General features: G+C 43.2%; 1 protein-coding gene and 1 non-coding gene across 3 annotated transcripts in view; one reads left to right on the top strand and one right to left on the bottom strand.

Annotated features, from left to right (window-relative positions):
* Positions 1 to 22,368, bottom strand: part of RCAN2 (regulator of calcineurin 2) — a 263,986-nt gene extending 241,618 nt beyond the window's left edge. The window contains exon 1 of one of the 2 annotated variants that reach the window (XM_066359281.1): positions 22,198 to 22,368. The gene's annotated coding sequence lies outside the window, so the exon portion shown is untranslated. Of the gene's footprint in view, positions 1 to 22,104 lie in introns of both variants that reach the window. The other variant, XM_066359280.1, reaches the window with a different exon arrangement.
* On the top strand, positions 5,136 to 5,269 carry LOC136389882 (small nucleolar RNA SNORA38). Its single transcript, XR_010748442.1, has one exon. It is a non-coding gene; the product is annotated as a small nucleolar RNA SNORA38 (small nucleolar RNA).
* Positions 22,369 to 22,635: the final 267 nt, after the last annotated feature.

Here is a 22,635-nt window from a genome sequence, read left to right as displayed (position 1 = left end):
GCTCTATGCCTTTCACACACGTACAATCTGCTGCTAGCCGACTGGTAAAAGTCAGGGGGAAGGACTGTTGTTGAAGTAGCAATGTGCTAACATCAGGAATTCATTTCAACAAAATTCCACAGATGATATATTTATATTATAGAATTGTACAGCTGGAACCCATATAATTTTATTAGCCAATGCCACCCCAATAAATTTAAAGAAAAAGAACGCACACACATAAATAAATAAATAAATAAATAAATAAAATAAAATTCCCACACTGCTCAGCTAAGACTGAGCGACTGGTGGTCGGAAGACCACCAAAGCAGCTATCAATGGGGTTCTGCAGGAAGTGCTAGGGACTGACTTGTGTTCCCCCAAAATTCGTATGTTGAAGCCTTAGCCCCACTCTGACTATATTTGGAGATGGGCCTTTAGAAGGTAATTAAGGCCACATGAAGTCATAAGGGTGGAGCCTAATGAGAAGAGGAAGAGAAATCTCTCTCTCTCTCTCTCTCTCTCTCTCTCTCTTCCCTCCCCTGCTCCACACACAAAGAAGAGGTCATGTGAGGACACAGCAGGAAGGCCCCTGTCTGAAAGCCAGAAAGAGAAACCTCCACTAGGAACCAAACTGTCTGGCACCTTGACCTTGGACCTCACAGCCTCCAGAACTAGGAGAAACTGAAGCCACTCAGACTATGGCATTTTGTACGACAGCCCAGAAAAAAATATCATCTCTTTCTTCCTTCCTTCTGGTTTCTCCCTTTTGGAATGGGAATGTCTATCCAACGCCTGTCCCAAGGTTGTGTTTTGAAAGCACGTAACTTGTCTACTTGCAAAGGTTCACAGCGGAAGTGGAATTTTGCCTCAGAACGATTTGACCTCAAGTTTCATCCACATCTGATTTATATGGTATAAAGACATGGACTTGAGATTTTTTTTGAGTTGATGGTGGAATGAGTTAAGACTTTGGAAGTTATTGGAATAGAATGAATGTATTTTGCATTTGAGAAGGACATGAATTTTGGAATCAGCAGAAATCTATTATTCCTATATTGAAGCTGTAACGTAACCTCTAGTGTGACTACATTTATAGATGAGCCCTTTGGGAGGAAATTAAGGTTAAATGAGGTCATATGGATAAGGCCTTCATTTGATAGGGTTGGTGACTTTATAAGAGGAAGATCATTCTCCCCCACCCCCCATCTCCCCCCCCCCACAGGCACAAAGAAGGGGTCATGCAAGGACACAGAGAGATGGCATCTGTCTGCCTCCAAAACTGTGAGAAATAAATTCCTGTTGTTTAAGCCACTCAGCCTGTGGCACTTTGTCACTGCCGCCTCAGCTGACTAGAAAAGGCTGTAGGTTTGAAAAGTAAGAAGGGGTGAGGATGGATAAGGAGGGCAATCTGGCAGAAACCCTCTCACGGAGAAGGGGGACTGGGGTTCAGGAAAGGAAGACGGCCAGTGGCATCCAGGCTGTGTGATGTGAGCGGAGCCGGAAGCCTACAGAATCGGTCTGGTTTCCAGACTGGGGATCCCAGGACCTTCAAAAGAAAAGTTACAGAAAGGAGGAGCAGGGGATACACTGAGCCAGATAAAAGAGTAGCCAGCCGGAAGAGAACACAGGCAGCAGGAAGCAAGGAATTTTCTTTCAAGAAGTGATATGTCAAAACCCCGCCACATCCTTAGGAGACAGTCGAAGCTTATTGTTCTCTACATAATTGTCTTATTGTTTTAATACTATTTTGTTTTTTGTAAAGCTGGGAGTTCTTTTAGGCACTGTTGGGGATTACCAAGAATTTGTTTTGTTCAGGTGATAGATGACGTTCCTATTTTTCTGCATAAGAATCTTCCAGGAGCTTTGGAAATGTTTCTTCTTGGCCCAGCAGGTAAATATCTGAAAACACTTTATTTCATTGAAGTTGATGTTAAAGCAATTTTCAAAAAACGCTTGGAAAACCCTGATAAGCATCCGTGTCATTCGGAGCGGAGCAGCTTCAGAACCTGCCTGAGAACCCAGGGCTGCTCTTGACTTCGGCATCCCCGCCCCTCCCCCACCGCGCACCCGCATCAACTCCCACGCTGTTTCTATTTTTTTACCTTTGCTTCAGTCCGTGTTCCAACAGGAAAGGCCCCATTGAACCATGGAATCAACACGGATCGGGCCCACATTTCATCTCTAGTGCCTAGCACACGTCTTAGAGAGAGGTCAGCAACCACCTGTGAATAACCTGCCACCTGGAAATCAGGTGGCAGGCGAATCCGTCATGCACATAACTGAGGAACTCTTTCTCAGGACTCTATGATTATTAGATAATGAGGGGTGAAACTTTGTAATAGTTGCTTCAACGGTAAGCATGGAGCCTGACCAGGTGGTGGCACAATATAGAGCATCTGTCTGGGACACTGAGGATCCAGGCTTGAAACCCCGAGGTCGCCGGCTTGAGCGCAGGCTCACCAGCTGGAGCACAGGGTCGTCAGCTTGAGCGTGGGATCATAGACATGACCCCGTGGTCACTGGCTTGAGGCCAAGATGGCTGGCTTGAGCAAGAGGTCACTGGCTCAGCCAGAGTCCCCTGGTCAAGGTACATATGAGAAAGCAATCAATGAACAACTAAGGTGCTGAACTATGAGTTGATGCTTCTCATCTCTCTCCCTTCTTGTTTGTCTGTCTCCCTCTCTCTCTCTAGAAAAAATAAAACAGTAAGCATGGACAGGTTATCATCGAAACATACTTTTGCCACTTTCAAAATTACTTACTTGAGCATACTTCTTGTAGTTTAAGAGCCATATTCTACCCAAGCTAATTTCTTGACAGTAAAGAGCCGCAGGTTATTTTGAACTTCAGGCAGGCAGTGAGTTGTTTAGTCCATTGGATTGGATGGGTGCTTTTGTTGTGCTTTTTTATTTTTTATTTTTTTAAAAGGAGATGAGAACAGGTTGTTGGCAGGCTTCTCCAGTGTCAATCCACTGGAAGGGAAGTTAAGGATGACTGCCAAGGCTTCATATCTCTTCAAACAGGAGGAACAACTGTAAGTCAGACATTCTTTAGTTATTTCAACTTCAAATTTAGTTTGCTTTCCTCACATGTCTCCTCCACTCTGGCTGGTTTCTGTATTTACAGGAAGAGTAGTTGAAATGCTATAGACTCTGCGGGGTCAGATGATGACTCTTGCTTCTGCTCCGAGGCAGAGCAGAGTGGCTACTGATTCTGTGAGCTGAGCTGGATGTCAGGAGCTAGCTTTATTCGTTCAGAAAACGTACTGAGCATCTACCATGTGCTTGATGATCAGAACAAAGCAAGACAAACAACGATGATCTCTGCCGTTACAGCTTGTAGAGTCAAATGGGGGTGTCGTGGATCACTAAAAGGGGTCTTTTTTTGTGTGGCTTTTATGTATTTTTTTTTAATTTTTCAATTACAGATGCCAAACAATATTATAATAGTTTCAGCTGTACAACATAGCGATTAGACGTTTATTTAAGTTACAAAGTGATCACCTGATACCCATCCGACCTCACGCACAGTTATTTCTATATTATTAACCCTCTTCCTATACTGCACATCCTTCTGACTATTTTTATAATCGGCAATTTGTACTTCTTAATCCCGTTCCCTTTCTCACCCCCTGACTCCGCCCCATCCGGCCACCATCAGAATGTTCTCTTTACCTATGAGTCTGTTTCTGTACCGAAACAGGGTCTTCTTTCTCCTCTCTTCTCATTTCAGTGTTCATCTCACAGGTATTCTCCTGAACTCCTTTTAAAATTTTCAAACCAAAGAGAAACTAGGAAGATGGGCAAAGTGACAATAAGGATGGGGAGCAGTTCATGGGACAGCACTGGTGACGATGCTGAAAGGAACGCCGTCATCCACTGTCACCAAACCCATCACTCTCCAACGCCCCCCGCCCAGCCTTAGGAGACCACAGGGCAGCTATTATCATTCCCATTGTACAGAGAGAAAACGAGGGCTCAGGAAGGTTAGATGATTTGCCCAAGCTCATAGCTAGAATAGCAGAATCAGGACCCGAATGAAGAGTGCCCTAAATCTTGACCTACCCTTTTCTGCATTTCCCCAGGTCAAAATAATGAAAAAGTACAAGAACAATATTTTTCTTGCACATTGGCATGCCAGAAGTTGAAAAATATGATCCACCAAATTTAAGAAGCATGATTTTGAGGATTAGGTAGAAAATAACCTAATGAATATTAGTAGTAACATAGAGTGCTATCAAGAGTCATCTAATAAATCCAAAAATTCCAATAATGCTTCATGAGAGCTTCTAACGTGCAAGGTGCTCAGGTATGGAGGACGCAAAGGTGAGTCACAAATTATGGTATTCTCCCTCATAGACTGTAAGACCCCCGGAGGGAAGGTGCTTTGTCTGGTGCTTCTCACCTTGCCCAGCTTATGCCCTCAATACCTACGTGGTAACAAAGTGATCACTGCAGGCATGACACTGTCCACTGAAGGCATGACAGAGAAAGAAGGCCAGAGTAGGTCTTGGCTACAGCAAGCACTCAGTAGCATCTGTGCTTTCATAGAGTCCTCCCCTCCCCCCTCTCCAATTCTGGAACGTAATGATACAAGCACTGTACGGACCCATAACAGCTTATTTACTAGACATAAAAAGTCAAAACAGGAAAGCAGGGGCCAAATGTCTGAGCACCAGTTGATCCTTTTTAGGATGAAATTATTGGTGAGTTCTTTAAGGCTCAATTCATAAAAATGATAAAATCAAGTCCATTACCTCTTTGTGTAATACATACATATAAAAACTAGCCTCACACAGGGTTTAAACCCCAAGTGCTGGAGCGCTATATGTGGCTTCCAATCCCAAATGGGCCCTTTATCAGCCATGTGACCTTGGGCAAGTTATTTAACCCCTCTGTGCCTCCATTTCCTTTTCTGTCAAAATGTAGATCAAAGGGTCATGTTATAAGCAAAAATCTCAACACCTTGCACATAATAAGAGCTAGAGAAGCATTACCTATTAATACACATATTATCTCTGAAAAGAGATTTGCCAGGGAACACATTCAGAACCATGACGAAGTGTAAAAATAAGGGAAAGTTAATGAATTTCATAAAATCAGTGCCCTCCCCAGAGTCAGCTGAAGACCTGGCTGGGATTTAGGGCCCCTGCATCTTGCCTGCAGAACGTAGTACAGTTAAAAATAAACTTGGAGAACATGTAAGAATTGGAAGCAAAGAAATGTGGACTTGAGAGGTCTGGGGCCAGCTTGCTCCGCGCAGGCTCAAGATCAACCATCCCACATAGAAAAAATAAAATAAATAAAATAACCTTGGAGAAAGAAATGGCCACAGCTCCTACCATCAAGTGCTGAACTCCAACCATACAAAAATGTGACGAACTTTGGGTTCAAGCTTTTCCTAATGATATCCTGAAACGCTATTGAATACCTCTATTATTTAAGATGAAAAAAAATTTCCATAGCCCCTGCCTACGAATAGCCCTTTGTTTAAAGATACACATTAATAATAATAATAACCACCAGTGATCATTCTCATTAATGAAACACAAGCTCTCTAAGGATGTTGTAATGATCTGTTGCAAAGACTAGAACATACAAAGAAGAAAGGAGATGGAAGGAATTTTGGTGATCATTTTGCCCAGCCCTTTAGTGATGTAAACAAGAATACTGAGGTCAAAGGGGCAGAGAGGGAAAGCAGTTTCTGGTGGGGAAATCTTAGCCAACCGGGGACAGAAGCCCAGCTCCTCTGACCTCCCCACCCTGCTCCCCACAGGGTTCTCTCTGCACCAGGCAGGCTGTCAGGGAATAATAATCATGGTGGTGTTAAGAAGAACAACACTTATTGGACACTTTTATGTGTTTGACACTTTTCTACACATGTTATTAAAATAGGGAAACCTTATTAAAATTTTAAGAGGAGGACAGTGAACTGTATATAGAAATAAAAAGCTCTCTCTTTTAAAGACTATCCAGAGCTACCTAAGGTTGGTGCTGCTCTTATGCCAGCTTTTACTTCTGGGCTTCCCAGCCCTCGGCTCATAAGCTGCACTGCCTATCCACATGCTGTAAAGATCTCCTGTCCTCTCTGTATCAACACTCACTGTCCTCTGGTCCTGTGCTCCAAAACCTTACTAGGAATTCATCAGAAGTAATACTAATGAGCTAAGGATAAATCTACCACCGTGATCAACTCCTCTGATCGCCTGCATTTAACTGGGCTTTCCTTTTCTTTACCCAGGAATAACTAAGGCAACTCCTTTTGGACAGACCCAGAGACCTTTCAAACCAGAAGCCTTTAAAATCCCAACACACTGTCATTATCTTCTCTGCTTAGATAGGGCCGGTACCACTTCCTAGACCACACTGACAAACCTTCACGGTGGTGATGAGAAAATGATTACAAACCATGGGCGATGTGCACACACAACTGTCAGTTATCAAAATCAGGTCAGAGAGTGACAGAGAATCCAAAGGCACCTTGATTGGCAGGGCCAGCCAGAGGAGAGCCACAGTGCGGGAGAGTTTCACCCAAGGTCAGACCTTAACATTCCCAGATACCATTTACTGGTTGAAAGGAAATGTCAGCGCCTTATCCTAAGAAAGACTTAGGCAGGCAGGACCCTGGCGGGTGGAGGAGCATTTTCTGAGAAGAAAATTTTCATTAGGTAGTACAGAGAAATTTAGTTTGTTCACATTTGAAAAATGTAGAGACCAATTTTTTTATAGGAAAAAAAAAAATCACACTGCTTCCTTCTCAGTTTTGACTTGTATATGTTTTACTAGAATAATACCTAACTAGGCACACATATAAAACTCAGCTCTTCTAGTTTCAACTCCTTTCCAAAACCATCAAACTCCAACTAAATGTTCCAACGAAATACAAAGGAAATTTAAAAGCCAATCCAAACTGACAACATTAACTTAATCTTCAGGGGATGATGTTTTGTCAAAAGAAACCCTCAGTTCTCATTATGATTCTGATAGTGAAAACGCCAACACAGGTGTTCCAGAGTGCAGAGTGTTCCTACCGCTCACCTTGTGTTAGGGCCCTCCTCCCACATTTCTGCATGCACGGCAAAATGAAACATCACTAGCCCAGGGCAGTGCTCTATGTCATCGTGCGGCCTTCACTTAAGGCTAAGTACATAATGAAGTCTACCAGTTCATTCCCACAAGTCCATAGAGCAACTGAAGTTACACTGGCAACAACTTAATCATTAATAAAAAACACAAATTCAGGTGCCAAAATCACATGGCAATATTATTCATTATAAGGTGGTCATCAGGCCTGACCGGGCGGTGGCGCAGTGGATAAAGCGTCGGACTGGGATGTGGAAGACCCAGGTTCGAGACCCCGAGGTCGCCAGCTTGAGCACGGGCTCATCTGGTTTGAGCAAAAGCTCACCAGCTTGAGGGCGTGCCGGGTGGATCCCGGTCGGGCGCATGCGGGAGTCTGTCTGACTGTCTCTCCCCGTTTCCAGCTTCAGAAAAATGAAAAAAAAAAAAAAAAAAAAAAAAAAAAAGCTCACCAGCTTGAGCCCAAGGTCGCTGGCTCCAGCAAGGGGTTACTCGGTCTGCTGAAGGCCCGCGGTCAAGGCACGTATGAAAAAGCAATCAATGAACAATTAAGGTGTTGCAACGCGCAATGAAAAACTAATGATTGATGCTTCTCATCTCTCCGTTCCTGTCTGTCTGTCCCTGTCTATCCCTCTCTCTGACTCTCTCTCTGTCTCTGTAAAAAACAAAAACAAACAAAATAAGGTGGTCATCGGGATGATCTAGAATATGCCAATATTATTTTAGATTACCAATGAAATTTAAAAAACACAAAATGTAAACATCATCCTATGGAAGTCCTGTGCCCCTCCCCATGAACGCCTCCACAGATCCCACTTGGACAAGGAGGGGCGGGCTGTGGAGAAGAGAGCATAGTGAGTCATGGTTCTACCACTTACTACCTGTAAGACCTTAGGCCAATGACTCAACTCCCCTCAGCCTGATGGCCTCATCTAAATAAATAGGGATAAAAACAGAACCTGCATCCCAAGGTTGTTGAGAAGACTACGTGTGAGAACACGTGGAAAGTTTTTAACCCAATGCTCCATTTAATTGGTGCTCAATAAACAGCCAATTTTATCAGTTGCTTGACACCCAAGCTCCCCAAAAGAGGACAAGATGCATGCACTTTCTTACCAAAACAGAAGCATTTCAAAATATAATTTGAGTTTGAGACAGAAGCCCTTAACCCGCCTGCCTGAGAGAAGTTCCGACACTGATCCCCAACATTTCTGTGCTTTGGTACCTAACAGAGATGTGGCACTACGTCCCATTCTGAGAAGAGGACCTTTGACCCCTAAAGTGAAACCAGACAAACTTATCTCATGGCGTTATTATTATATGAAGAGCAAAAGGCTTTAAAGACATGTAAAGGTGTTAAAATCTTCACTCTTGTGCTTCTGAATTATTTAGAATGGATAGAGTAATCAGTTCACTTTACCACCAACTGAGTGCACCCCGAAGCCCAGCCATGGTGATGTGCAGCAGGGGTCACAAGGAGGAATGAGTCCACATGGTCTTCACCCTCAGGGCACTTACTACACAGAGGAGCTGTAGGGAAACAAGTACAAAGCTGCCGTCTACTGGACTCGAATTCCACTATAGACAGGGGCTCTCTTTTCCTGTTTTTTATACCCCAGTGACTAGTACAACCTCTGGTGCATAGTAGGAATGGACGAGCAAATGAATGAGTGAATGAAGAAACAAATGAACGAATACATGAATGATGAGCTATAAAGGGTAGACTATGTATGCGCTATACATTCTGGCTGAAAAAAGACTGATGGCTTTTTTGAGGGCTCAAAGATTGAGACAATCCTGAAAAGATGAAACTTGAAGGAAGACTCAAATTTCAAGAAGTAGAGAGAGATAGGAGAATGGCTAATTACAATTTTCTACCATTGCAATGAGCTTTATATGAGTTAAGTAATAAGTTCTTGCTCTGATTATTAGTATGCCTAACATTTCTGTAATGTTCTATACTGTAATTTATATGCAACTGCTTCTTAGTTTGTTGCTTATTATAAAGCTTTTGATTTATTTATAAGCAAGTTGGCAGTTAATTATTTATTACAATAGGAAGCTGAAGAAATAATATCTGGTCTCTAGCAGCCATGTCCCAATTATTGCTATTGGTCTCATGGCGCTGTCAAATAAGTAACCATAAAAAAGTTAATTTGCAATTAGGAGAAGAAAGGTGTATATCTGGCAGCATTTACACTGACATGATTAACAATAGACATCACTAACAGATACTCTACAATGTAAGAAGAATAACTTCATCACAGCATTAGCATGCGGGTCCTTAAACCATTAGCAGTCTTAGAATGATAAAAGAGATATGGGAATGGTTTGTTTAAGCAATAATTAGGATACGACAAAAGGTGCATACAAATATCTCAACAGTAGAAATTCAAAAGCAAGAAAAGAGATCATTTTAGAGATACTTTGGAAAATCATTAAAAGGACTAGCCTAATCAAAAAAAGAAATAATGGAAACACTGAATAAAAAGAAAATTATTATCTCAGTGAGGATCCCTCACCAAGCTAAATAACCATTTCTACCAGACGTTTTTAACTCTATGTGACCCTAATTGGTTACTACTCATTTAAAAATAATATTAAATATTTTAATACTTCTTAAAAATTATCCTTTAGGTCAGTGTTTATATTCTAACACCTGAACATCATTCCTTTTTGGCAGGAGAAAGAAAATCTATATCTTGACCTGATTGATTTCCGTTGTTTGGTTTTTTTTTTTAATTTTGAGAATAAGCTCATTAAAGCTGGGAACAACAAAACAAGGAAGGGTTTGGGATAGAAGACGCAACAGGAGAGCCTGGGTGGGGCTGCCTGGCTCTCTAGAAACGTCATAGAAACGAGCCCAGGCTGGGCTGCCCTCGCTCGCTGGCAAGTCAGAGAAAAGGGCTATTGGAGACAGGTGCAGAGGGTTAGCCTGGGGTGAGCTGCAGCGCCCATTGCTTCCCCAGTTGCAGGGCTCATGGGGACCCTTAGAGTTTAGAAGAGGCATGCCTGTGATGGGCGGGAGAAGGGACAGGCACAGCAAGCTCCCAGGAGAGCGAGCACGCCTGTTTTTCCTTTCTGTCTGTTGGAGGGAAGCAGTATTATTTTAGCTTTTCTAAGCCTTATGATCACTGAGATGAGGGTGTCTGAGAAGATGAATGGGAACAAATTCTAAAGGGGACGTCCCCATTCAGAGGTAGAGGGAGGGTTCTGAAAAGATCTGGAATCACACCTCAGGAAATAAAATAATTCAAAAGGAGCTCAGGTCCACGGGGTGGGGGAGCAGGAAGGGAGCTGCCTCAGTCAGGCGGGGGACCCACCAGGGCGGACTGCCAGGTGGACTGGCAGCAGCGCAGACACCGGTTGCACGAAGGTCTCTGACCTTTATTTGCCTTTGGATTCTCTTTCCTATAAGATCCGCTCTTGAAAGTCATACTGTCATAAAAATACCTAGGATTCGTTTTCACCAATATCCATTAAGGCACCTCTAATTTTGTTCAGATACAGTAACCTTCTCATAGTATCACAGTTTGGCTTGCATTGCAAGACAATAGCCAGGGATGCGCGTGAAGACAAGGAGACGGTTGAGCTAAGACGAAGAGGTTCAGTTAAAGTGGGGAGAAAGACTGAAAGCGTGGTGTTATGTTTGCTCCTTCTCACCCCAAGACCAAAGCCTGGGTGATAAAGTACAGTTTTGCTTAAATGTGACCGCCTAAGAGCAGTCTTAAAGAATAAAACTAGAAACCTCATGAGGAGCTATGACGTTTGGAGAGCTCCATCGCTGGAGACCCCAAAGGCCATTTCCTGAACGATACAGGGTCACTGGCTACAGCACGTGTCGTTGGGACCTCCTACAACTGTCAGGGTGTTAAAAGGAAGTATGAAGGAGCAGAGTGCCACGCGTGCATCGGGGTTTTCTCACAGGGTCACTATGGCCTGTCCCATGTCCCACTAACGACTTCACTAGCACATAATCGAGCCTACCTAGGGCCATCCTAAATGTCTTAATGTTCTCAGTTCCCAGCTGATAGTCTAGCAGTTTCCACACAACCTCAAGGAAGGAGCTGCGTGCTTCAATCCAAAATTAATTTAGATTTGGGGGAGTTGAGGGGAGCGGTTCCAGCTTCCACTTAGCTCATGTCCACCTGAAGACAACCTTTCCAAATCAGTCTGCACACATGTGGGGTCTGTGAAAACCTTCCTGACCTTCCAGAATGGCACCCGACCACTCAGTGTGGTTGCAAACCAGAATGAGAAAGGAGACCACTTCTCCCCATCCACGATATCTCAGGAGACTGAACCAAGCCAAGGTCTAAGCATGAGCCAAGAACCCCCAGGGAGTAGCCATGGGCTGTGGCACTTTGACACAAGGTTAGAAGGCTCACTTTGAAAATCTGACCAAGCATATATGCAAATCAGAATTTCACCTGAATGTCACCTTGTCAGATTTTGAAGTTTAATGAAAACAACAGCTGTGTGTGGAACAGAAATCACCAAGAGACAGGGGAAAAAAAGGGGGGGATATCAAATAAACACATTTATGATATGTCAGTTGCTGAATATCTTCCCTGACCAAAATTTAACCTTTCTATAAAAAGTTACTTGTACATCATAAAAGATCAAATGAATATCATTAATACCCACAGCAGGAAAAAAATCAACATGTCCATGAATTTGCATTTTGCTTTTACTTGTCTTGTCAAGGCTGAGACTTTGCTCCTAAGCAAATATAATTTAGTTCGAACTACCACTAGTTGATCTGAATTTATTATCCTCTACATAAAAATTCATGATGATACCGGTAATCAAATAAATAACTTTTTCTGGACTAATTATTAAACCTGAAGAGAGAAGTATCAATTGGACTTTGATTTGTCTGGCCAGACTCCATTACTAGGCTTTCATTAGTAATAGCTACAGAAGTCAAAATAAAAAAGTAAATTATATTAATTTAGCCTGTCTTTCAGTTAATTTTATGGCAGAGGGGAAGGCAAAATTTCAAATTGGATGTTTACCTCAATAAATTGGTCAATATAATCAACCTAATAGTAGCTTAATAATCAATGCAGAAACTTTTTAAAAAGACTAAATTGATTAGTCATCAAATTAAAGTTAGAATAATGACCACTTAAGTGATTTTTAAGGAGATGCCAAATGATTATCTTATTTATTTATTCAAAATGGTTTACCCTGGGTCGTATCTCATTTTGTGGAAGGTGGTATCCATACTATGCCAGGCCTTTAATAACAGAACCACTAGAAGAAAAGCTAATCTACTAAAGGCAACTCTCATTTCCACATCCACCCATCCTCAACTCCCACAATGGAAGCTCAGCCTCCTTGAAGCAACTGTCCAGCGGAAACATGTCCACGGTGGGATCGTCACTAGAAAGCAGTAACTCCAGCCAGCCCTTATCTTCACCAAAGAGAGTGCTTATAAGCAGGTTGGGGGTAAGACCTCTATTCTCATGCATTATTTGTGGTAATGTTAATTACTACAATTTCCTCGAAAAACAATAAAAAATGTCAAAATATATAGAACGCCTTAAGAAGGTCTATCTGTTTGATCCAATAATTGAACTTCTAACAAGCTATCCTAGGAAAATGACCTAAATGAAATATATGGGGAAAAATATGATCAAAGATGTTCATCATAAATATTTATGATATTTTGGCCATTTGGGAACCATCTAGATGTCCAATAGCAGATGGGAAGATCAATGAATTTGGTGGGAATGCCACGCAGTTTTGTGAAAACAATGTGCATAAAGATTGTTGACTTTACTTGGAAAGTTATTTAAAATGTCTGGTGAATGTGCGCTGGGTGCAAAATTCTAAACACAGTCCGATCCCAATTCTACAAAGTTATGCATATAAAAAAAGACTGAAAGGAAAAACAAGCAAATATTAATGGTAATTATCATTTGCTCATGGTAATATGTGATTTTAATTTTCTCTTTTTATACTATTTGATATTTTCCAAAGATTTTATAGAAAGCACATGCATCCAAGAAAAAGAAGCCATTGAAAAAATTCAAGACAGAGGGTCCCTGGTTTTCCTGCCAAATGGACAGACCTCAGAAGACACTGGGGAACACTGCGAGCCTTTCGAGCAGAGCCCGTGCCCTGCCTGACACTCACACTTGAAGTAAACCCCAGGGACGACTTCTTGCATGCTACATCATACTTCTGCCCTCTTCCACCTTGGCTTTGACTTTCAGCCTTCTCTGCTTACACCGAAACACCCCTTTGGCAGTTATCTCTTCTCTGTAAACCATGCTTTCCTTCCTACTTCTCCAGCAAGACCCAGGTCCATAATCTAGGGAGCCTCCTCCTAGCCCAGCCTAGCGGAGTCTTGGTAGTGACAAATAAGTTACCCTTGAACGCTACAGGCATCATAAAACCAACTACCAAGAAACAGGGCAAAGAAACACAGTTTTCTTAATGCATTCTACAAAAGCCTTTTACATACAGTGGACCTCCCTCCCCTCAGAGACCTGGTGCTATACCAGGCCCCCACTGTCACCCATCTCTTTGGAGGTCCCCTACTGTGACAACCATTCTCAACATCTGTGCAAAGCATGCCATCTTGTGAGTGTGAGTGTACATTCACAGACTCACTGCATTTCAGCCTCGCAACTCCGTAAGGTGGGGAGATCGAATATTATTTTTCTACTGAAACCGATAAGAGAATTTCAACTAAGAGACCCAACACTGAATGGCTTATTCCTCTTGACCCTCAGGAAATGCTCATCTGTAAATAGTGACAATAATACCCACAGGCGGAGTTGTTGTCGGGATTAAACGAGATAACATATGCGGTGTGCTGAGGACAGTGTCTTGAACAGGGGCAGCATTCAGCAATTGCCAGCTCCTGTGACTGTGAGGTCAATGGGAACTCAAGGTTACATAGCTGGGAAGTGACAGTGCCAGGCGGGGAATCCAGACCTTTTCATGCCAAGCTGGTGCTTTTAATACCTCATTCCCACACTGTAAGAGCAGCATCAGGCACAGCCCATGCCCTCAAAGAATTTATAATATATTGTAGTAGGCATATCGCAACCACTTGAAACAATAAAGCCATTATTCCCACAAAAAGCTAAAGCAACAGTAATAAAAACTAGGATACAATTCTCCAATTACACAATTCTTCTGTCCATCTGCTACCCTTCCAGTGCTTCCTTATGCATACATTCCAAAGATTAGGAACCCTGTGTCTCATTCCTGTTTCCAACTCAACTCCCTGAGTTGAGGGCAGGGACATGAGTAAAGAAAATAAATCTCTTTCCATCCTGACTACAGAAGATATTCTCTTCATGCATTCTGAAATACAGGAAGTTTGAGTTATTTTTAGAAACTTTTCTTCAACTTCTAAAATGTACCATTTTCAATCACACCCTTAGGTTGAAGGCTGCTTCCATCTTTAAACAGCATCCCCGATTCGATTAATCAATTGAACGTACAACATATGACACCTGGCAGTTGGTAACAAGAGAGAAGATACGAGGACAATAAACATTTTGTAGGCAACAGCAGAAAGTTCCTCATGGAGACAGACACACAGTGCACTCACACACACACACACACACACACACACACACGCAAAGTTGGACATCATTCTATCTCCTGTGTATTCAATGTCATCACAGTGGAACCCTGGATCACCAACCCTAGGCAATACTCTTTCTTTATAGAGATCTTGGCCTATTTATAAGCTGACAAAAACAAACAAAAAAAAGAATTTAAAACTTTGTGTTATGGAATGTTGAAGCTTTTTTATATCAGAGGGTAATTTATTAATGAATACTTGTGATTCACATTTTGAAAGGTATTTAATATGGTGTGTATCTTTGTATTTCCAATATACACTGCTTCCTAAGACAGATAAATGACATTCACTAATGGATGGCCCTTAGCAAAACTATGAGATGGAAAGAAGTTTTTCAGAAATACTCTCCCTCCCTTCCCTGCATGCCTGTTTCCCTAGGGGCAAAGGTGAAGGCCTCCGTGTATTGAGCACCTTTGATGAGGCAGACACCTTGTGTGCTGTGCCTACTTTATGTTATCCATTTCACTCCTTACAACCTTACCACATGTATAGTAATCACCCCATTTATTCAGAAATGAGAAAACTAAGTCTCATAGAGTTTAAGTGACATGTCTCAAACAAAGAAACTGGCCCTGGCGGGTTGGCTCAGCGGTAGAGCGTTGGCCTGGTGTGTGGGGGACTCAGGTTCGATTCCCGGCCAGGGCACATAGGAGAAGCGCACATTTGCTTCTCCACCCCCCTCCTCCTTCCTCTCTGTCTCTCTCTTCCCCTCCTGCAGCCAAGGCTCCATTGGAGCAAAGATGGCCCGGGTGCTGGGGATGGCTCCTTGGCCTCTGCCCCAGGCGCTAGAGTGGCTCTGGCAGAGCGACGCCCCGGAGGGGCAGAGCTTCGCCCACTGGTGGGCAGAACGTCGCCCCTGGTGGGCGCATGCGGGAGTCTGTCTGTCTCTCCCTGTTTCCAGCTTCAGAAAAAATAAATAAATAAATAAAATAAAAAAGAAACTGATCGGTGACTGCAGAATTCCCTCCACTTTAGGACTCCTTGGATTACAGGCTCCCCCAACATCAGCACCCTCAGCAGCACCTGCACTAGGGACTAGATGACATCAGCTTATAAGGACAGGCCACCATTTGAGTTAATCCTCTTAGAAGCATTTCTATTCTAAAAGAGACCAGGCAGGCATGATTTCAACCAAAATCAATGGTAAAATTTGAGATGGGAGTGGGACAAATTCAGAAAATAAGAGACTCTTAAGAGATCACCTGGTCAACCTCTTTCCCGAATAACATACAGGTTAAAAATAATAAAAGCCTGAAGAGAGGAGACATGACTTTTCAGAGGTCACCCAACAAATCAGGTGCAAGCCCAGATGAGAGTCGGGACTCCTGACTCAGTCCTGTTCTCTTTAACAGCACCAGTCACAAACATTCACACACAGGGTTAAAAAAAAATCCAGGCTAAACGGGAATGACTTCAATGTTGTTAGTTCATACTGGAGATTCAGAGCGCTGGCCAGACTGTCTGAGCTTGAACCCCGTGCTTACTATATAAGAGCGTGGCCTACGTAAGGTACTCTCTCTTCCCCTTGGGTTCCTTATCAATGTATGAGAATAACACTAGTATCTGCCACTGAAGGTTTTCATGAGAATCCACTGTAATCATCTAGGTAGAGTTCTTATTTCTTTGTGCTCACATATAGTAAACACTGAATAAATGTTAGATATTACTATCATAATTAAAATTATTTTTACTGTTAATATTACTAGTTCACAAAACGACTGTTAATACTTTCACTTTGGTAAAAATGCTCTTTCTCTTCTCCAGAGGTAGCCCTTGACAGTCTCAGTACAAGGTTAGCACTAGGAATGAAGAAATTACCTTTAAAAAGTTAAAAGTGCCTACTGAGTATTTTCATTTGATGTTCAGAGTCAAAATTCCCCATCTTTCTCAAACTCACTCTTTCTGATTTACTTTCTTTTCCTCCTAGTCTTACAGATATTCAATTAATATTGTATTAGTTTTAGGCATACAACATAACAATTTTGCGATAGATAGACAGATAGATAGATAGATAGATGACAGATAGCCACAGTAAGTTAACATCAATCACTTAACATAGTAACACATTTTTCCCCTGATGAGAACTTTTAAGACCTACTCTCTTAGCAACTTTCGATTATAAAATACAGTATTGTTAACTAGAGTCACCATGTTAACATTAAATCCTCAGAACTTATCATACAACTGAAAGTTTGTGCCTTTTCACCATTTTTGCCCATTTTGTTCACCCGCACCCTCCATCTCTGTTCTCGTACCTGTGAGTTCAGTTTCTTTTTAAATTAGAAAACACATACAAGTGAGATCAAGCACTTGTCCTTCCCTGACCTATTTCACTTGGTATAATAACTTCAAGATCCATCCATGTTGTTGCAAATGGCAGGGTTTCTTTTTTTGTCTTAGTAGCTGAATAATATCTCCTTATATATATATATGAATACACACACACATACCATGCAGATATATATCACATCGTCATTATCCATGTATCCACTGCTGACCCCTTTGGTTGTGTCCATGTCTTGGCTTTGCAATGAACAAGAAAGCATAGATACCTTTTAGAGATAGTGATCGTCTTCCCTTCAGATAAATAGCCAGAAGTGGGATTGTGGGATCATCTGGTAGCCCTACTTGAAATTGCTGAGGAATCTCCATGCTGTTTTCCACAGTGGCTACATTCCCACCAACAGTGCATGAGGATTCCCTTTTCTCCACATCCTCGTCAACACTTGTTATCTCTTGTTTTCACTGCTTTGTTTTGTTTTGTTTTGATAGTAGCTGTTCTAACAGGTGTGAGGTGATATCTCATTGTGGTTTTGATTTGCATTTCCCTGATGATTAGTGATGTTGAGCATCTTTTCATGTATCTGCTGGCCATCTGTCTGTCTTCTTTAGAAAAAAATATCTATTCAGTTCCTATCAAACTGTTTTTTTTTGCTATGAAGTTGTATGAGTTCTTTACATATTTTGGATATTAACCTCTTACGAAATATATGATTTGCACACAGTTTCTCTCACTTTCTGAGTCGTCTTTTTGTTTTATTGATGGTTCCCTTCACTGTGCAGAAGCGGTTCACTTTGATGTGTGGTTCTACTTGTTTGTTTTTGTTGCCTTTGCTCTGCTGATACATTTTTTTTAAATCATTGTCAAGACCAATGCCAAGGAGCTTATCCCCTATATTTTCTTTTAGGAGCTTTATGGTTTCAGCTCTTACATTTAAGTCAATCCACTTTGAGTTGATTTTTGTGTTTGTTATAAGACAGTGGCTCAGCCTTTTTTTGCATATGGCTGTCAGGTTTTCTTAGCCTCATTTATTGAAGAGAACAGCCTTTCCCCATTGTATATTCTTGGTTCCTGTGTCATAAATTAATTGATTGTAGATGCATGAGTTTATTTCTGGGCTCTTTCTTCTGTCACATTGATCTGTGTATCTGTTTTTATGCCAACACCACATTGTTTCGATTACTGTAGCTTCAAAATGTAGTTTGAAACCAGGAAGTGCAATGCTTCCAACTTTGTTCTTTCTCAAGATTGCCTTGACTATTCAAAGCCTTTTGGGGCTCCATACAAATTTTAGGATTGTTTGTTTTACTCCTATGGAAAATGCCACTTGAATTTTGATAGGGTTGCAATGAATGTGCAGACTGCTGTGGTAGTATGAATGTATTAACAATATGAATTCTTCCAATGATTAGCATGAAACATCCCATTTATTCATGTATTCTTCCATTTCTTTCATCAATGGTTAAGTTTTCAGTGTACAAGTCTTTAACTTCTTTTTTTTATTTTATTTATTGATTTTAGCGAGAGAGAAAAGGAGAAAGAGAGAGAGACAGGAACATCAATCTGTTCCTGTGTGCGCCCTGACCAGGGATCAAATTGGCAACCTCTGCGCTTTAAGACAGTGCTTCAACCAACTGAGCTACCTGGCCAGGGAAGTCTTTAACTTCTTGATCAAATTTATTCCTAAGTATTTTATTCTTTCTAATGTAATTATAAACGAGCTTGCTTTCTTAATTCCTCTTTCCAATAGTTCAGTATTAGTGTATAGAAATGCAGCTGATTTCTGTATATTGCTTTGTGTCCCACAACTTTACTGAACTCAATTATTAGTTCTAACAGTTTGTGTGTGTGTAATCTTTAGGGCTTTCTATTTATAATATCAAGTTATCCACAAATAGGGACTGTTTTACTTCTTTCTTTCTGGTTTGGATGACTTTTCTTTTTTTTTTTTCTTGCCTAAATGTTCTAGGACTTCCAGTACTCTGTTGCATAAAGTGATAAGAGTGGGTATTCTTGTCTTATTCCTAATCTTACAGGAAAAACTTTCAGTTGAAATTCCCCATCTTTCTCAAACCTATTTGTTCTCATCTATTTCTTAATTCAGTTAGAAGCCTGACCATATCTAGACATCCAGTCTTCCTACACTGCAATCCACTTGATGACCTAGTGCCACTGACTGTCCCTCTGAAATGGCTCTCTGAAGATCTCCCTCATCTCCTTCCCTATTCTTCCAGCTTCAGGCACAAACAACTTCATTGGCGGCGAACGGGGAGGGTGGGGAGGAGACGAGACGGGATCACGCCAGTGGTCTAAAAGCTGTGTTCATTTCTCTTTGTAACCCCACCTACTCACCACCTCCAAAGTCCTTTTGCAAAATACAAATCAGATCAAATCATTGCTCCCATAAAGACTATACAGTTTCTCCTCAACAAGGTATATTCACAACCCAGGTGAACTGAACCCCCCCCCTTCCTCTGCCAAAGTCCCCTGCCCCCTCCCCATTTCAGAATACCTAGACTTTTTTTGAACATGACCTTTCCTTCCACATGGAATGTCTAGCCCGTTCAGTAGAGAACTCCAAGTGCCTACTGGGATCCGGTCCAAATGCGGACTCTGTAGACTCTTCCAGATTGTCTCCACCCTCCTCTTCCTGGGCTCCGCTGAACCCGTTCCTTTGTCCATTAAACCCTCACCATACGAGCATTACCACTTATTTTCTTATCCTTTTTGTTCCATTGATTTCTGGAAGGCAGGGCCCTCAGTCATTCAATCTTTGGCACAGGCCTACATAGCCCACAGTAGATGCTTAACAAATAACTGTTGATAAACTGAGTGGATGGTACAGAAAGTGTAGGAAATGAGACCACAGCAAGTGTCAAAGTTGCTTTCAACAAAGCTCATTTCTGTAGTATATATCAGTGGTCCCCAGCCTTTTTTGGGCCACAAACCGGTTTAATGTCAGAAAATATTTTCACGGACCGGCCTTTACGGTGGGACGGATAAATGTATCACGTGACCGAGACAAGCATCAAGAGTGAGTCTTAGACAGATGTAACAGAGGGAATCTGGTCATTTTTAAAAAATAAAACATTGTTCAGGCCTGACCTGTGGTGGTGCAGTGGATATAGCGTCGACCTAGAAATGCTGAAGTTGCTGGTTTGAAACCCTGGGCTTGCCTGGTCAAGGCACATATAGGAGTTGATGCTTCCAGCTCCTCCCCTTCTCTCTCTCTGTCTCTCTCCCTCTCTGTCTCTGTCTCTCCCTCTCTCTCTCCTCTCTAAAAATGAATAAATAAAATTAAATTAAATTTTTTAAAAAATTCTGGTTTAAAAAAAAAAAAAGGTATCGGTCTGCAGCCCGGGGGTTGGGGACCACTGTTATATATGACTAACTGCAAATGATTGTTCCAGCAGTTTTTTAAAAGAGTGTAAACTACTTGCAAATGACAAAGTTCTCAAGTTCCCACTTATGCCTGTTCAATGTTCATCAGTGGAGAGAGCCACGCCCTCCCAGATTTAGTTGAGCTCTGAAGGACCTGCACACACAAGCATTTTGAAAGTTCTTGGGATTCTGTATTCAGTTAAGGATACTTTTCCCTCACAAAATTCTATGGACTGAACTCAGGCAGTTGGTGGTCAATAAATGCAGATTTGATTTGCAGTGGATTTAAAAGCAAAGTGCAACTCACATTTCAGACTAATTCAGCTCAATGACCGATCATACTTAATAGCTCTAAGGCTAAAGAAAATCTATGGGTAGACTGAAAAGCAGCCAAATGTTCCCTCCTCTGCCTTGCTCCACAGAGACAGGCGTTCCCAAACTACAACCCCTGGGCTGCATGCGGCCCCCCGCCGCACTTCCAGAAGGGAAGTCATTGGTGGTCAGTGAGAGGAGCACTGTATGTGGCGGCCCTCCAGTGAACTGGCCCCCTGTGTAAAAAGTTTGGGGTCCCCTGCCACAGTCAGTGCTGACCTGCTTCTTGATCGTTTCCAGCGCCTAGATTTTCCCAACTTCGCTGTGTCCCCAGAACGGAATCGGCATTAGCAAGTGTTGCCCTGTGTCTGTGGTGCATCTGTCCTCAGTTTTGAAGTTGATGTCATATGTGCAAAAGTTAGACTGAATTATTTTAAATGTCCCACTTTTCCTAAAGCTTCCCCTCTGTGTGGCAGGGTAAGTGGGATTCTGGCTGAAGGAAGAAGGGAGAAGTGTGGGCTGGAATGTTCTAGCATGCTTTCATCTCTCATGGTGGGACTGTATCCCCAGAAACTTTTGTTTTTACTAAAACGACACTTTAAAAAGCTCTGGTTTTTGAAGTCTGTTGAACATTTCTATCCCAATGTAGGAAACAGAAAAGATTCAAAGCATGCACTCTGCCTTATCATTCATTTTGGGATAAGAAAAAGACGGCAGTGCCTTGGAGAATAAATCATTAACTAACAGTCAAACCGAGACACCTTGGAAACCAGTGAGACCAGGAGGCAGCAGAGGGATCAGGTGGCTGAGATTTGCTTGTTCCCTCTGGTGACTTCCCGAGCGAAGCATCCCACAGGCAGGACGAACTCAGCACACTGTGCTCCCTTCTATTTCACTTTTCCAACTTGAAGTTATTTTTAGATGACCCAAGCCAGCTAATCCCAGGCAGGACAATTCCCGCTGCTGCGCCTCAAAGCACCTTCCCCTCCCCAGCATTTTCCTTTCAGCGCTGGGAAACGAGTCCCTCGATTTTCTCCTTTGCTCGCTGAGTTCGGTCCACCTCCCCTAACCACCACTCTAAACCCCAGTCCCGGGAACCACAGTCAAGACGCCTTTCTTTATTCTCCACTTATGCACCTGCTGCTGCTACTGAGAAGGCGAACCCTGGGACCACTAGGAATGGGGAAGAGCTTCCTAAAGACCCACTGCCACCTCGGGAGCTTACAACTGGATCGGAAGACCCCCGCCACACACACACACACACACACACACACACACACACACACACACACACACACACACCCCTCCCACACACACACCCCTCCGCTGCCGTCCCCTGCCCACTCCCTCACGCGGGCGCGCTTGCCCGCCCCCTTCCACGGTACCGGGCACCGCCGGCGCAGCCCTGGCAGGACCCGGTGCAGGGACCAGCCGGCCGGCGCGGTTACATAACCGACCTGATGGGCGTCCGCGATGCGCCGGCAGGAACAGAGGTGGCTCCGGAGGTCCGCGGGGGGCCGGCGACTGCGGGCGCGGCGCTGCCGGCTCACCTGGCGGCGCGTGCGAGCGCGCGTGGGGCAGGCGCGGTGCCCGCGGGCCTGGGTGTGGGCCGTGCGCAGCGCGCCCCGCCTCCTGCTCTCCGGGCCGTGGGGCCGTGGGTCCCTGCCGCCTGCCGGCTCCTCTCCACCGCCGCCGCGCAGTCACCGGGACAAAGCGGCTCCGGGGAGGGGCCGAGCCGGCGGCTTTCGCAGGAGCCAGCGGAGATGGGCGCGCCCCCAGCTCCGACTCATCGGGCCAACCTCCAATCAGACCCCGGGAAACCGAAAGCCCCTGTCTGGCCTTTCCCATCTCCTCCTCCCTTGACCCGCGCCCGGACTGGCCCCCAACCCGGCCTACCTCCCGGGGACCCACTCTGCCCTCCGCCCCTTGTCCGCTCCTTTCCACTGGGGGTCCCCAGAAGGGGGTGGAGACCCTTCTGGGGACCCAAC

Source organism: Saccopteryx leptura, chromosome 1, assembly GCF_036850995.1.
Source record: "Saccopteryx leptura isolate mSacLep1 chromosome 1, mSacLep1_pri_phased_curated, whole genome shotgun sequence".
Classification (NCBI taxonomy): Eukaryota; Metazoa; Chordata; class Mammalia; order Chiroptera; family Emballonuridae; genus Saccopteryx; species Saccopteryx leptura.
Note: the sequence above shows the minus strand (reverse complement) of the source record. Positions and strands in the feature narration are given on the sequence as shown.